The sequence below is a fragment of the Urocampus carinirostris genome, chromosome 11, assembly GCF_059441175.1.
Source record: "Urocampus carinirostris isolate Australia breed hairy pipefish chromosome 11, RoL_Ucar_1.0, whole genome shotgun sequence".
Taxonomy (NCBI): Eukaryota; Metazoa; Chordata; class Actinopteri; order Syngnathiformes; family Syngnathidae; genus Urocampus; species Urocampus carinirostris.
The window spans coordinates 17,781,450-17,797,593 of NC_142359.1; the positions used below are offsets into that span (position 1 = coordinate 17,781,450).

Consider the following 16,144-nt stretch of genomic DNA (forward strand, 5'->3'; position numbering starts at 1 on the left):
TACTGTAGTATTGTATTTTTGTACAAGTGTTTTTGAAGTATTTCCAAAGTAGTATAAATAGTTATCGTATTTGTGTAGTATTTCCATTGTAGTATTTTGTAGTCTCGCTTTATTAGTTTTGTAATGTTAACGTAGTTGTACTTTTGTATTATTTTTGTTCCATTTTTTTCTGTAGTAGTATTTTTGTATTATAGTATTACTGAGGTAGTATTTGTGGTATTTCTATATATTTTTATTTTGTGAATAAAAGCAAAATAATATGTAAGGTCCCCGTTTTTAATCACTAAATTTGATATTTAGTATTGTAGTAAGTTTGTTGCACTTTTGTAGTATTTCTGAAAATGTATTTTTGTTGTATCAAAAAACATTTTTCTGGTAGTACTTTATTTACTATTATATATATAAAAAAAATCATTCTATTTTGACAATTTTTGTTTAGCGAGTCGGATGAAAAAGCCCCAACATTCTCATTTTTTTTTTTTTCCTAGAATAAAATGCTTTTAAAACACAGTAAGGAAATATATGTTCTGGAAAAAAAATCTTAAAGTCAGCTAGATTTTCTGCCAATAGGAATTTTTTTGCAGTTTACATATATTAAAAAAATAGGTTTTGAATAATTTGAATATAAATTCTTTATATTTAAATTTAAATCTTAAATACCAATCCTACCAAATACAACATATTGATTTATTATTTCAAGCTGATACTTTCGATCATGGAATAATTACTTTTAGTATTGAGGGCCATCGTCTGAAGTCTAGTTTATAACTGTAATACAAGATAAAGTTCGACAGAGGGCGACAAAGCTGCTGTTGCTGTTTTGCCTGGAAAATGGAAAAAGATGGGTGAGAGAAACATACTGTATACGTTTTTGTGTGTGATGGATTTCTTTCGAATAAGTATTAAATAGTGAATGACTAACTTAATCATTTATAGGTTTTTATAAGGCCCGTAATTCTTTGTGGCTCTGGACACATGTTTTTTTTGTTTGTTTTTCGGTCTGTTATGGCTCTTTCAAAGTATTTGGTTGCCGACGCCTGCACTAAACCACCAGTGATACAGATAACATATGAAAAGGCATAAGATTTGATCCCATCAAAATATTTTTACTTATGGTGCCAAAAACAAACGTAAGAGAATAGAAAACAAGTTGTCCTAAAAGATATAAATATACGTAAAGTCAGATTTCTTATCAGATACACCAAAGAGCTGTTTTTTTGCGTTTGTTCATATCTTTCAGGAAGAGTTTCCATTTTTTCCATTCCCTAAGATTCTTTTCTGGCACTGTAAAAAGTGTGATAATGAGATAAATTATATCTCCTTCTTCACAACTTCCACGGATTTAATTTCCCCCTGTGTTCCGGTCCGGAGCCTTCGCTCTGAAAATGCTGGTCTACTTCTGATTCCAAGAGCCAAGAAGAGATCTGCAAGTTCAAGAGCGTTCTCCATTTGGGCCCCGGTGCTGTGGAATGCTCTTCCCCCTGAGATTCGATCTGCAACCTCAGTGGAACTGTTTAAATCTAGGCTTAAAATACACTTCTATTCTATAGATTATGAACGACCTATATTTCATGTTTACAATATCTGCATGATTTGTTATTGCAACATTTCTTGCAGCCTGGTCATCCTGGAAGGCGGATTAAGTCATGTGTGGCCCCTTCTCAAGGTTTCTTCATTTACCTCATGCTGAGGTTTTTGAGTTTTTCCTTTCCTCATGTAGGTTTTAGATCAGGGGATGGTGTAATAATAGTGTAATTGTGGTCTGTGCAGCCCTTTGAGACTCCTTGTGATTAAGGGCTATACAAATAAACATGACTTGAATTGTATGTCATATGTGCCACTAATAGTTCAACAAACCGGGTTGATGCCCGTTGCATACAATGTATTGCAACTATGGTCAGCAACATTTTTCGTCTGATATTATTGCACTACAGTATACAACAAATCTTTAAAATGCACAGAAGTTATACACAAATGGTGCAGTACGCTATATATGAAAAATACCTGACAAAACTTGTTTTCTCCGGCTGCAATATATAATCCAGTGTGCCCTGTAGTACAAATATTACGGTATGTTTGTCTATATCTAGCCATCAATGGGCATTTATATCGAATCGATTTTGAAACAAAAACAAAAAATTAAAGTTGTGTATTAAATTCCTTTTTTGTCTAGACTAAATGTAATCATGCAGAATGACCAATTCAAATATGTACCAGACTCTATATTGTATTTTATTTTGCATGTAATTTGGTTTATGTAATGAAACAGTTTTAGTTTAAAAACAAAGAAACAAACACCATATTGAAAACATTCCAGATATTTATGTTTGGCAGTTAGTGAAGGTTTCCAGTAAGAGGTGCCCTTCCACTGACTATTGGTCGGGGTTGATTTTCAGAAGAGGTAGGTGTCTTTTTCCCCTTATGGAGATCCTTTAACATCCTTACATCTGCTTGTAGCGCTACTTTTTTGTTTGAATATCTCTGGATCTGTAAAAGTGAGAACGTCTTCATTTGTTCTCTATATTAAGTTGTATTCTTATTTTGTAGCATGCAATATGTGGTAGTGATGGGAGTTCTGGCTCTTTTGTTTAGGCTCCCAAACGGCTCTTTAGATTTTTCATGATACTTAAATCCTGGGGTTGGCAACCTGCAGCTCTAGAGCCACGTGTGGCTCTCTAGTTTAGAGGGTCCCTAGTGGAAGAGATGTTTGAAAATTGAAAAATATGGGGGTAGAAATATGCAACGATTTTTTTCGTGAAATGGTTTCTTTAGTATTTAATATTGAAGACCCATGAGTCCCCTTTTCTTCTAATTTGAAAATAGGTTTTTACAAGTCTTTTAATTTAATTGTGGCTCCAGACATATTTGTTTTTTGGTCCGTTATGGGTTGCTGACCCTTGCTTTAACCGATATATTGGCAATTAATATGTAGCACTGTGCACAAAATGACGAAATGATTAAGATAATCTGCTTGAGACTCCTTGTGATTAAGGGCTACACAAAAAACCGTGACTTTACTTGACTGTTAAACTACTAAACTATATTAACGTTTGTTTTTTCACTCTACAGTGAACTTTTAAGTAATTTTATCTTTATTAAACTGAGCAACTTTAACGTCAAGTAATAAGAAATCCCTGCCAGAGAACGAAATGTAAATGAAAAAAATTCACTTTTCAGCGCACCAACCAATAAACTATGAAATACAAGAATAAATTTAGATATGCTATGTTAAAAAAGTGAATGGTGAAACACAGGAACTCAAGAAATATACATTAAAATATTTACAGATCAACACACTTTTTATGTACTAACAAATTGAAGGTCAACAATACAGTAATGAAACAAATTAACCAATCACGTGTGCCTTCAAGAGAGAAGAGTGCCTCAAAGGAAGTCAGCTCTTGATTTGTGGGAACTGGCTCCCGTCGTTATTTTAAAGAGCCAGCTCATAAAGCCGTTGCGATTCGTGAATGCCACGTTACGAATGTCTGGGATTTAGTGCTGTTAAGCCATTTTTTACAGTTTGTGTAAGTTATAATCAGAACATTTGGCGTTACCTTTGTTGACCTGCAAAGGACTTGTACTTCCATTTTAGGCCATTATTTGTTACTTTTTCTGCAAAAATGTAAACATGATTGTTTCTTTGCATTTCTAAAGGGCAATTAAAGTTATACATCTCAGCAACTTTCAGCTCCTGTGCTGGCTTCCTCCACAACACCAACATAAAAAAACAACAACGCAGACTTCTCCAGTGTGCAGGGGGCCAGTGCATACCAACAGGGTTACATTTACCGTATTTTCCGCACTATAAGGCGCACCTAAATGTCTTAATTTTTTTCAAAAGCTGACCATGCGCCTTATAACACAGTGCGCCTTATATATGGCTCAATATTAAATTCGCAAGGTCTCGCAACTTACTCAACAGCCGCCGACTCGATTTTACCCCGAACGTGGAGTAGTCCGCGGTGTATGCTGGGATTTATATACCGGCGTTTCATTGGCTAACCAATGTGTCAATCATCATTTGAATCGATCACTATTGGCTGAAGTTATTCGGAGCCTCGGATTGGCTAGATGGCCAAAACAAACCCTGCAATCGGCCGAGTTTAGCAATGGCGTTGCAAGCTTCCTAAGTTCGCCATAAAGAAACATGTTTCATTAGTCTGTATTTGTAAATATTCTACTCTCCTGGATTTACTTCACTCACGGTTGTAAGAAGACCATGATTGCGTATCATTATTGAACGTGAGAACTTAGGTGAGTTATGCGGCTTTATATTTTCCCGGTTTCTTGTTTTAGAACGATCTTGATGTTGCTGTGATAAGTTGAGTGAATAAAACTCAATTCCAAGTGTTTATTGTCATATGCACAGTAAAGTTGTGAGCGAAAAAGAAAATAGAAACATAGAAATGTTTGGCATTTCTTGAATCCCAAGACTTCAACCTTCCGAATGATATTTGAAATGACGCATTTAAGTGACATCGTACGGACACCGCATCCGCACGTGTCTACGACACGTATTTGCTTCTTTGCAAGCTTTGGGAATGTTAAGGGGGTAATTTGTTGGACTGAATCATCTGACTGTTTTGTCGACGTTCCCATTGTAGCGCCTTATAATCCGGTGCGCATTATCTATGGAAGATATAGGACCAAAAACTATTTTTTGGGGGTGCGCCCTATAACCCGGTGCGCCCTATAGTGCGGAAAATACGGTAATTAGTTTTGACTTTAAACATAGCTGCACATCAATTTATAGAATGTATACTTTATAAAAATGTATTTTCAAGGAAGTGACAAGTGACTATAGATACTAAATAAGCTGAGAATGCTAAAATTATCTGACGGCATTCAATGTGATTATAATTTAGCTACTGTGTTTCTATCTGGTATGGGAACTGCACCGAGGCAGATAGAAGGAGGATGCAGAGGACAGTAAAAGCAGCACAGCGCATTGTTGCCTGCCCTCTCCCTTCCCTGATGGACATCTACTCTACTCGGTGTCTTATCAGGGCCCAAAATATAATCAAGAATAGTTTACATCAAGGATCCCAGCTCTTTCACCTGCTGCCTTCTGGAAGGTGCATCGGAGAAAGAACTAACAAAATGAGGAGCAGCTTCTTCCCGAAAGCCATTACCACTCTGAATTCCCTTCTACAGCTTTCATGAGAATAATCTTCTGTGCAACTGCCACTATGAGTATCCATCCTTCATATGCACCGATTATCCTCAGTAGGGTCGCGTGGGTTCTGGAACCGGTCCCAGCTGTCTTTGGGAAGTGGGCAGGGGACACCCTGGACTGGTTCGCTCATTCACACCTAGGGACAATTTGGACCGGCAAATTAACCTAACATGCATGTTTTTTTGGTAATGTGTGAGGAAAAGGGAGTGCCCGGAGAAAACCCACGCAAGCACGGGGAGAACATGCAAACTCTGCACAGGGAGGCTGGTAGCTGGATTCAAACCCATGACCTCAGAACTGTGCCGCGCTAACCACTCAACAGCCGTGCCACCCACTGCGCATAAGGACATATTATACATGATTGTTTTTTTTAACGTTTTATCCTTTTCCAGATTTTTACCTTTTTAAATTGTTTTATTAGCACTGAAGGAGAAGCCCTCCAATTTGGTATAATGACAATAAATATCATTTAATTCATTCATTCATTTTTGCATGCTAAAACGTCATACATAATATTGCACGAAACACAATCACTCTCCAGAATATTGAAAAAAATAACATTTAGCTTGTTTAAAACCAGAAGTGACAAACTTTTATTAAAGCGGAAATCAAACACAATTAAAGCCATTTACTCACACACGGGTACATCAAGATGAAAGCATCTGTAGACTAAAATACTAGTCTCAAGTCATTGTTGTTTGAATTTGAGAAAACCGTAGATTTGTCTTTGTTAATCAGTAGGCGTTTTTAATGAGAGGGGGGGCAGTAGTATACTGCATGATACAGTGAGTATGAAAATGCTACATAGCTATTTCTTGTGGACATACGTGAGATACGCCACTCATCTCCAAATTAGCACAATTGATTTATGAGCTCATTGCCTGCTGGCAATAGGGCACAGCTTTCTTGTCACCAAATAATTTGCGCTTGTTAAACACCAATTGGAGACAATGCAACCTGTTGCTGTCAATTTGCACAGGTTTCAGTACAAGGTAGGCGGGCTAATTTTGGTTAGCCTGTTAAGTGATGGCTCTTGTGAAAATTAGGACAGGTAGATTATTTTAGAGTAACTTTTGAACTTGCATGTCCATTAAAGTACAAGGCACGAAGTGAAGAGAAAAAGTGGGAGTTACAGCGTCTCTATTAAATGTAAATGTTTTATTGTTTTAGCTTTGTGACCCTTAAAATGGGTTTTTGTTCGATGATTTTGGACCGTTACCGATCGGCTGAAAGTCAAGTGATAGGAATATCTCTGAAGATAAACATACTTGAAGTTTAGTCTGCACCAGTGTTCCCTCTAAGCTGCGCGCGTGCGCAGTTGCGCACTGCTCGCACATTCTGTGCGCACAAGAAAATCTAGCCGGGGCACAAAAATGAGGGCTCAAAATTACTAATTAAGAAGCGACTTAAGTCAAAGTTACAGTGCATGAAGGTAAAAATACACAGGTTCCCCTGACGTTGTGTCCTAAATGCGGTATTTTGAAGTCGAGTCAGAGTAGAACGAAGTTGAGTAAAGTTAGTAGAGTTGGTCGAGAACCGGCTTCTTTGGCTCGGCTCACTAAAAGGAACCGGCTCTTTCGGGTCCTAAACGGCTCTTCAGGTTGTTTTGGCTTCTTTAATCCCAACATGACCAAATATTATGTAAAACTATGCACAAAATGACTTAAAAGAAGAGGGGAATAGAACAAAAAAAAGAAAGAAATACCAAAATGAAAAAGTAGTGAAAAGCTGAGAAAAAAAGAAGGAAAAATTTAGAAAAAAGCCAGAAAAAAAAGAAAAAAAAAGAAATGTAGGAGAAAAGTAAAGAGAGAATAAAAAGAAAAAAGTAACAGCTCGGAAAAAATAAACACAATGAGATTTTTTTTTAAAGGAATTTTTAAAAAAGTAGAAAAAAAACACGGAAAAAAGAATAAAAAGTTTGTGTTGCATTCAAATATTTTCCAATTATATCAAGTGAATCCTGTTGCCAACATTGTACTTCCACTAAAAAATGTGATTAAGTACAGTTCTGTATCTTGCAACCGACTAAATAAGCCCCCAAAAATGTTAATATTATGCGACAAAATATATCAGGAAATAAAAAGAAATGGATATCTTGTGAAAGAATTGTAAGAACAAACGACGTTTGTAGGCCGTACAAGCTTTGCAATTGTACATGAGTCAATTCATTCAAAAGAGAAAAATAACTTTGCATTGCCGGAAACTCAGCAAAATGTAACTGGATGTCAAGTTTTGGACATGTTTGATAATGATTTAGTTGCCACACTTGGGGTTGCTGTTGCTCACTGTTGTTTCAAGCGTTGCTCACCGACTTTGTGTGAACGCTCAGACCCGTGGAAAATTACAGGGAACATTGGTCTGCAACACAATTTCTTTTCCTTGCCCTTTCCTAAACCATCACTGTTCAGGGATCCCTTAACCTCCTGGGTCTTCGCGGTACCACTGAGGACGCAACTCTGGACAACTTTCTCCACTGCCGACGTATCCTGGCCTGTTTATGGGTCATGGCAAAGTTGGCACCAGTCCATTTCATGATGTTGTGGGCCCAGTTCTTTTTCGCTCTTTTCCTCCTTCTGCCCCCTTGGACTGTGCCCTGGAGAATGATCTTGACCAGTCCTGATCTTGTGACGTGACCGTACAACTGCAGTTTTTATCTGAGCACAGTGGACAAGAGTTCTTTGTAGAGTCCATCGTAACCTCTAATGGTGTTGTGCACTGATTAGTTTGTGACATGAGTTATGTAGCTGATGCCTACAAGTTTTCTGTAGTATCACAACTCAATGGCCTGGATTTCCCTTAACAGTTTTGCTGTGAGATATCCAACAAGCGTAGAGGAAGATGGAAGTAACCAGCGCTTACATGAGTCTAAACTCTCATTTCACTGCTATGTTCTTGCCTCTATAGATTGGTTTCTGGCAAGTGAGACTGTGGTTTAGGGGCTATCCTGGCCATGATTTCTGGTTTTAAACCCTCCTCTAATATGATGGCTCCAAGACATTTAAATTTACGAACAGGTTCAAGCTCTTAGTGGTTTCTAAACCATCTTGACTTGCTTAATCCCACCAAACACAGAAATATAGTGCCATCAAAACCAACTTCAACAAATGCAAACAATCGCAAGCCATCAACCAACCCTCACAAGGGTCGACAAATCGAATAGTTTTATTGCAAGATCATGTTGGAATATGCCTCAACAATCCATTTCTGAGTCTTGCCCAATACATAATTTATGAGAAAAAAACGTGCCGCTGTATCCTCAGTGACCATCCACGCAGTTTGAGACAGCGATCGGACAAAGTAAGAGTTGAAACGGAAGCTGTTGTTTGTTGGATCCCGGTGGCGAGCAAGCATCCAGAAAAGGATTCTTGTTAATGCCACACTCCGGACGAAAACGTAATATGGGATCAAGGTTTAAGGGTGAGGGTTTTCAGCAAAAGCCATTTACAGATGCTTTGGTAGAGAGTTTAGTAGAATATTTTTTAAAGATTAGCTTTGGGAAAACCCTATTTAACGATGTCAAATTGAAATAAAAAGCGCTGTAACTGCATTTAGAAGAAAAAATAGATTACCGTATTTCCTGGAATGTAAGGCGCAACTAAAAACCTCAAATTAGCCAGAAATTCAAAAATTCTGTAATTGTTCCGTCTTTAAGAAACATATGAAGAGTACTTCGAGTGCACTCTTGTGTTTAACATGTTTGCTGCTAAAACGAAAAGAGAAAGAATTTTGTCGGCTGCTCAGTCGCTAACTTTGGAACGTTGATTGCTAACATTTTGTTAAAGGTTTGGCAAGAAATGTTTGATCTGTATAAACTGTGATCAGATGAATAAATGTATTTCTTTATGGTAACATTTTGTACAAGATGATGTAAACTTGATTGAATTGCTGTTAGCATACCCTAGCTTAGGTTAGAATGTATAGTTCGAAAAACTAATGGGACTTAGTTTAACTGCAACCGTCTTAGGGTAATAGTTGAGGCAATTGTCCCACAGCAACAAAAGAAGTGTGTTGTTATTCAGGACATTGTTTACTTGCTGTCTAGCTGGCAAATAAAATGATAATTTAGAGTGAGGACCACACAGAAACCATTTATGAATGAAATAATTAATTTTCATTGTGAAACCTTAGGTTATTATGTTAATTTATGTTCAATAAAATTAATTAATTCAATTTGAGAGTATTTATTTGTATGCAAACATAGCTCTTACTGTAGTTTTAATTCCGTGCGTCTTATAGTCCAGTGTGTCTTATACAAGAAAAATATATCACAAAAGATTATTCTTTAGGTGTGCGCCTGCCTTATAATCCAGTGCACCTTATTGTGTGTAAAATACGGTAATCTTATTTACAAAGGGAATGTGACACTCCTGTGATATATGCAATCAGACAAAATGGCTATGCCTATGACGAACTCAGTTTATCTTTCGGCTGTTTATACTTGCTACTGCATTTACACTTGATGTTTGCAAACTGTCACCGCAGCCAGATAGCCAAAATACACAGTGCATTTTCGTTAAAAGTAAAGACAAATGAGGTAAAAACTGTAACTTTTGTACCATGGTCTCATGCAGGCACAAGCTAGTACATTGTTAAATCCATCCCACTGAGCTAAAATAGTGTAAATAGTAAATATAAAGCATATTGTTTTACAGGCACTTGAGCGCATGTGTCAAGAACCCAAAATTGGTTCTTGTTCAATTATTGTTAAGATGCACCAGATAGTATGCCAACAAGGCTTATAAAAATGAATGGACAAAGAAAAGAAAACTTAACAGCAGACACCTGCTCACAAAACTGCAAGACTTGAGAGAACAATCATTCACCTAAATTAAGAAAGGCTATCAAACTAACTTCAAATAAAAGAAAAACAAATGAAAATTTGATGAGTAGTAAACTTGGTCCCCATTACTAACTTTTAAAAAGTCATTATCAATCGTGCAATTATTTAGGTCCCCATGGCAGCAACATCTCCTGTAAAAATACAAAGTGCATCATACTGCAAAACATATGCACAGCCCTGTTTAAATGTCTCTTTCGTAACAAAATGAAAAAAGACAACAATAGAAAAACTTTTCTCACCAGTTAACAGGGAAAAACTTTTCAAATAATGACATTTCTACAGAAATAGCAGAAATCATTCAGAATAGAAATAATGTAAATATGACTCGATAAAAGGGCAGCACGGCGGCGCAGTGGTTAGCGTGTGTGCGGCACAGTTCTGAGGTCCTCCTGCGTGGGTTCAAATCCAGCTTCCGGCCTTACTGTGCGGAGTTTGTATGTTCTCCCCGTGCTTGCGTGGGTTTCCTCCGGGCACTCCGGTTTCCTCCCACATTCCAAAAACAGGTGAATTGGCCGGTCAAAATTGTCCCTAGGTGTGAATGAGCGAGCGAGTTGTCTGTCCCTGTGTGCCCTGCGATTGGCTGGCAACCAGTTCAGGGTGTCCCCTGCCCACTGCCCGAAGATAGCTGGGATGGGCTCCAGCACCCCCGCGACCCTACTGAGGATAAGCGGTGCAGCTAATGGATGGATGGATGGATGACTCGACAAAGCACTTCTAACCAAGCCCTTAATGTTTAGTATTTTGCATTCTAGGCTCAATCGGATCTGGTTGTAAACTTGATTTATTTCAAATAGATAGTAAATATAATATAGTAAAATAAAATATAATAAAATATAATATAATAATATAAAATTGTTTATATTTAGCCCATAAAATGAAGTCCAAATTAAGCATGACATGTATAATTGTTGTGATTGTTTTGTCCCATGTGGTCAAAATATAGCCCAAAAGGGGCATTTAAAACGCCTTTTGAATATCTTGAAAATATTTTTTTCGACTTCTCTTCTCCCAAAGAACCTTTATATTTCGTATTTTTTTTAAAAAATAGGGTTTTTTTGTGCTTACTTCGTCCCCACTGTCCCTTACGTGTCAAAAATACAAATAAACGTGTCAAAAATACTATTAAGGAACTACTAAAAAACTACATTTAAAATTAAATAATTTTGCTTTCATTCTGAAAAGAAAAAGAAAATCCTACAGAAAAAAAAAATTGGATTTGGTTTGTACACCTTAACACCTCGGGTCATAGAGGCACCACTTCCTTTGGTTGTGTCTGGGCAAGTACAGCCTGTTGGCGCCCATCCCTCTCCAAGCCAACAAATGTTTCCACACGGTCCTGAACCATGGATTTTTCGCAAGTAAGGCCAATGTGCTAGGCAGTGCATGACGGAAAACTGCACTACTACAAAAATAATCCTACATAAATACTACAAAATAAATTCAGTAATACTACAAAATACCAGAGAAATACTACAAAAATGGTAATACTCCAGAACTAAATATCAAATTTAGCACTTAAAGGTGGGGTGGATCATTTGAGGTGTCATTAAAAAGTTAAAATTAGAATATGTTTCTCTATTGACTATGTTAACAAATGCCCCTTTAAGTTGAAAGAGCCCTTTATTTTTTCCCAATGCACCTATCTGCTTTTATCTTACTTTTAGAAAAGCTGTTTGGGCTGTGCAACATATTATGTACGAAGTAAAAGGGTGGGGGGTGGAGAGTGCCTTTATGCACGTCATTACATGGTTTGGTAATGTAGCATATAAATTGTAAAAGTAAGAAAAGGCTTTTTTAAAGATCAGTACACACGCTCCCCCAAACCCTTACAAAGACGAAAAAATTAAAGTTTATTCGCGCATGAACATAGAGTAATCTCTCATTTTTTGCGGTGGTTATGTTCCCAAAACTTCTCACGATTGTCAAAACCTGTGAAGTAGCAACCCCTAGTCATTGAATTATTTCTGTATTACTCAAGAACAAACCCAATTTACAGGCTCAAGTATTTGTTTACCAAATCAAAGTACTGTATTTTATAAAGTTTTTCATAACAAAAAGATTAGTTTTATTTCATTTATTCTCCAGAAAGAACCAATTTATCTCTCTTCGACAAATGAATGGATGAATGGTAACTGCACCTAAACATTCTCTATGACACTTGCCTCATGTGCGGTCCTTTGTCGAGGTTTCTTCATTTTCCTCATGTTGGGGTTTTTGAGTTTTTCCCTGCCCTCATGTAGGTTTTAGATCAGGAGATGGTGTAATAATAGTCTGTAGTTTACAATAATCTGTGGTATGCGCAGCACTTTGAGATTCCTTGCGATTAAGGGCTAAACAAATAAAAATGACTTGACGTGACTGTACTGTCAAATAACATTTTTTTTAAAATAATCTCTCTCATTGCAAAACTGTACGGATTAAGGACCCAATCCACTTTACATAATATTTTGCCACCATCTTGTGGACATAATGGAAAACTGCCGTTAGGATCTGACACACCTCCTTCCACCAGAGGGCCCAAAAAGGGGTTTGATGGGCACAAGTGTGCCCAATCACCACTCCCCTGTGCCCAATTATTCTGCACCCTTTTAAAAGAATTTTTTTCACATTTTGGATAATTGTTATTTTTCACTACTTCTGCCATTCTTAGATACACCTTCATGTCAGGTCAGTAGATTTGTTTCTGGGTTTTTTTTTGTTTCCTGTTTGTTTTTCTTGTTTGGACATTTTACTTACTTTGTGCCCACTTTTTTGTTGCTCCTTTGATCCTGGTTTTGTTTTTAAATATGGCCTTCTTTTTGAGCACCCCTGCCTCCCCCACGTGAGTTCATCTATCATCAAATCATAACTGCATTTACCATACAGTATATCCCACAGAAAACATGTTTTTGAGAAAAACGTCGGGGACCACTCGCAAGCCCAAATACTTGCATGTGGCTCCAAAACAAGTTTAGCGGGTGGAGAGGCCCAACTTTGTGGGCTATGGAAAGCATCTTCCTCTTTTAGCAAAGCAGAATACAGAACACCATGCACAATGAAAAACCGGAAAGAACCGAAACCATGATAAGTAAACCGTGCTACAGCAAGAGATTACTGTAAGAGCCTATAACATTCCGTCTAAACAAAAACAAAACTTTAGAGGTAGTCAAAGACGCCCTACTTTACTCAGCCCGTTGTCAAGGTTTCTTAATTTTCTCAAGCTGAGGTTTTGTGTTTTTCCTTGCCCTAGTGTAGGTTTTAGATCAGGGGATGTGTATTGATAGTCTGTAGTCTGTACAGCCCTTTGAGACTTTTTGTAATTAAGGGCTATATAAATAAATAGGACTTGACGTCACACTATAAAGGAGCTTGAGAGATTGTCTTATTTCTTGCCCGCATGAAGGTTTCATATAAGGGGATGTTGTCATTGTAGCATGTGCAATCCTTTTAGACATTTTGTGATTATTGCTGTACAAATAAATATAACCCGACTTGACAAAGGCTGCATTGATGAAATAGGCCAGAAGATGGCGTCCCTGAGTAGAAAAGTTACAAATTCCGGACAGCGCCTTTATAGCAGGGACCCAATATTTTGCTTTAATTGTGGGTGTTTTAGAAACAAATTGAATAGACTAATCTTATCAAAAATAAATATTAAAATATAGATCATGTATATGTATGTATGAATATTTAATCAAAAATGAGAGAGTGGGTGGCTATCCAGAAGACATTTTAACCCAAATGTGAGCAAAAAGTTTGCCCACCGCTAAGAGGACTGTCTCCTGCACTCCACATTGATCTCGTGGCGTAAACCAAAACGTTTTAAAACAATCGGTAACGCATGGCGCGTCACAATGGAAGCAAACAACCCCACGCGTGGCTCCGTGTTGTCGGGCGCATTCCCTCGCGCGTTCGCCGCTCCGGCAACAACAAACGCACCGCGAAGGATCGGTGGGAGAATGTGGGGGTGGAGGAAAAGTGGCCGACTGGACATGGTGCACACTTGAGATTAGCAGAACTTGCATTCGATGCATGCTGCGGTCCGGAACGGTTGTTCATCGTGCAAAACCCGCTCCGGCTCCACATGAAGGCCGCGATGGGTGATTTAGAAACACGTCGCGTGTTGTGGACCCGCTTGATCACATCAAGCACGCCTCCGAAACAGCTCTCTTGTTTTTAAAGTTAAATATCAAGAGATGCGCAAATGTCGCGATACATCGTGAACGCTTGTTGTGGAAGAGTGCATAGCGGTGGCCGCTAGGACGCATGCACTGCCTGGTGTAGGGGGGTGGGGGGCAGCCCGAGTGGGACTTAGGACCGCATTGACGGGCAATAAAGGGGGCCGGCTCGATGACTATTGTGCTCCTTTTTTGTGTTTAGGAGTCCCCAAGTATTTACAAAAGGTTGGTCGGTGCGTGTTTGGCGGTTGGGCCAGCTGCGCGGAAAGCAGCAGCGCCGTTGTGGTGCTTGCGCAGCGGACGGACTTCCCCACTTTAGGTGCAAACTCTCCCTACTAGTTTTTGGCGTCAAACATCATCCAGGCAGTTGTTTCCTTTCCCGAATATCAAGCAACGTTCCACAGCGTACTCAAAATCAAAATCGAGTCGCCAAAACGGCGTTTCAATGTGACTAAAAGCGACTTAACTCGCCGTTGAAATGCACCTTCCGCGTCACAGTGGAGGCCGCCTTCCTAGCGACTGCAGCATGGCAGCCAAATGCGAGATCGGTCGGGGTAAAATCACGCACGGAGACGGGATAAACACGACGATCGCGTCGGTGTTAGCGCTTAAGAACCACCCCGGGCCGCCCGTGTCGGTTTAGCCCCTCGACGTCGGTGCTAAAATATGCGCCAAAACCCCGCCAGCACCATCTTCGAGCGGCGGCAGCCTGGCGCACAGAACCGGTGACCCTTCCATCTTTGCGCGTCCTTCCGCCGTACGAAAGCGTCAGCGAGACGTCGCCTTGTTCCCCGATGTCGACGAATAACGAGCCGCCGAGGCAGTCTCCACTCTCCGCGGGGCTTAGCGCGCCGTGTGCGGGCTGAGAGAGCCCCTGGAAGCGTGCTCGTCGCGACCGGGCAGAAACAAGAGGGCGATGACGCCATTTTCTGCAAAACAAGCACGCTCGGCGAGCCCGAAGTGGAGGCGCCGAAAGCCTTTCGCGCGACGTTAAAATTCACAACGAAACGAGTACTTACTTGGTATCTGCTAGATGGCGGTGACGGTTGTGTGCGAGGGGGCAAACGCCAAGCTTTTCTCGCGATCCCAAGTGTGGTCGCTCCACTCCTGCTGAGCCAAGTTGCAGTGCGTGCTTTTGCCTTTTGTGCACCCGGAGGAGCCTCTCGGGCGCCGACGCTGCCTCTGCGCAAAGGTGCACCCTGTTCCGCCCCGTCCCGCTGCCAGACAAGCAGGGGTGACAATTAGGAGGCGAGAAAGAACGACATGAAAGCAGAATAACGCCTTGTAGTCACGATCGCCTTTGGTTTCTTTGCTGCTTTAATCCAAAGGCCACGTACACGTCTAGCGCCAAATTCGGTGTCGCCCCCAAAACGCGCAAGCGAACCTTTGACGAAACGCACTCGGCAACCGGGACACTTTCAACACCACGTCGAAATCAAATTTAAAACTAAAATAAAACAGGCAACACAGAAAATAAATATAAACTGTGCAATAAATAACTTTATTTTAGCTCTATATGTCTTCTTTATACTACAAGTTATCCTGAAAATAGATAGTTTGGGTAGGGGGTTAATTGAGTTTCATTCAGGCAGAATGTCTCACCGTTTTGAATACGGATTGGGTGACCTATGTGAATTGTATAGATCCGGGGCGAAAATGTTTTGAGGTGGGGAGGGGGGGTTGTGAGATTTCCCAGTGTGACTTGGACATTCGAAGTGGTCATTTTGAATTCAAATAAGAAGTTGGCACAGGCAAGTGTACTGTGTTAATTTGTATGCTGACCTGGAGAGGGATGGGTGCCACCACTTACCCAAGACACACCAAATGGTGCCCCTACGACCCTAGTGGTTAAAGGATCCATGCAAACCACCAAGCACAATAGATTTTGTCTCAATATCACAGTACCAGAGACTGATGTTGAAGAATGGAGAAAATGGAGAATGTCGTCCTGAGAGATACAAAGAAATG

The 16,144-nt window shown here is 39.5% G+C and overlaps 1 protein-coding gene across 1 annotated transcript in view; it reads right to left on the reverse strand.

Annotated features, from left to right (window-relative positions):
- Positions 1–15,543, reverse strand: part of znf800b (zinc finger protein 800b) — a 39,902-nt gene extending 24,359 nt beyond the window's left edge. The window contains exon 1 of the mRNA XM_088348145.1: positions 15,196–15,543. The gene's annotated coding sequence lies outside the window, so the exon portion shown is untranslated. The remainder of the gene's footprint in view (positions 1–15,195) is intronic.
- Positions 15,544–16,144: the final 601 nt, after the last annotated feature.